The sequence below is a fragment of the Cyprinodon variegatus genome, unplaced genomic scaffold, assembly GCF_000732505.1.
Source record: "Cyprinodon variegatus isolate N-32 unplaced genomic scaffold, C_variegatus-1.0 Scaffold319, whole genome shotgun sequence".
Lineage (NCBI taxonomy): Eukaryota > Metazoa > Chordata > Actinopteri > Cyprinodontiformes > Cyprinodontidae > Cyprinodon > Cyprinodon variegatus.
Genome location: NW_015150772.1, coordinates 525,325 through 526,647, shown reverse-complemented (window position 1 = coordinate 526,647; position 1,323 = coordinate 525,325).

Sequence of the window (1,323 nt, the reverse complement as noted above, 5' to 3'; positions counted from 1 at the left end):
CTTTAAAAGTGAACAAACACCTTCTGTATCACACAGATCTACAAATCACAAGGATAACTTGGTCATCCTGAAAATATTTCAAAATCCCTAGAAAAGAACAAAATTATTTCTGACAGTACACTGTAATACTACATCAATTGAAATAAAAAGAAAATACATTAAACAGAATGAAAACATTTTAGCCAGTTAAACAAGTTTACAAACACATTCATTGCAGATCTTTGACATTTTCTCATGTGAAATAAAAAGGCATCATCTGCTAAGTTTCCCTTTATTGTTTCTAACGCTGCAATTTATCCCTCAGTATCAACATGAGCATTTTCCAACCTAGTGAGATATATTGTTTGTCTCAGATCGTTCTCAGGTAGCATAGTGGCTTCCTGGGGGACAGTACAAAGTCCTGTAACTTTATTCAGCTTGCAAACATATGCTTCCTGGCACAGTGATTCCTTAACAACCTCACACAGTCCGACAGCAGCTCTCAGGTGGCTTCAGCATTCATTTTTTAGATGTCACAGCCAAAGAAACATAAAATCTACACCTAGAAAGTTTTTCTTTAATGCATTTTTTAGTGGTTCACTGTCATTTCAATCCTAAAAGCTGCAGTGGATGGTGTAGATCATCTATCCATTATGAACTAAGATGTCTGAGAGGAAGGACTAAAAAGGATTCACTATTATCTGTGAATCTTGTTAAAATTCTGTTTACAACCATGGTTGGCTTGTTTAACTAAAAGGGTATTCCTGCTGAGCTCACATTATGGTGACTCTAAAACTGACAACCTACACACATGTTCAGGGAAAAAGGGTTCCACTTTCTTTGTGTGTTTTTCAAGTTTTAATATATCCATTATTTGGTTGGACATTTACAAAGTCCTCTAATATTCAAACATCTACTAAAATGCATACATTTTAGTTTTCTTTTTTCTTGAAATGCAAAAACATTTTCTTGTCTGGCTTAGACATTTCATACAAGGATCTTAAAGTCACAGCTGACATGTTAGTGGTTGTAATGTTCTGGTTATTTTCAAGAAAAATTCCACTTTCTGCAGCAATTTCAGTTATAAAACAATCAGTCATCAATATAGATGTGAAAGACGAATGTTTTAAAGAGAAAGAAAATGGTTTTGATTTCAGTTTTTAAATACATCATTTTTTTCCCCCCATCAAGTTTGCAGAAGTCCTCTTGCTCAGCTAATTTTAGCTGTTGTATGAGAAAGAATGGATTTTGCCTTGCTTGAATGATTAAATTAACATTGATCTCTATTCTTTTCTTTTTAGCACAAACATGGGCAAATGTCTCATATAAAGAGCTGCTGATTGT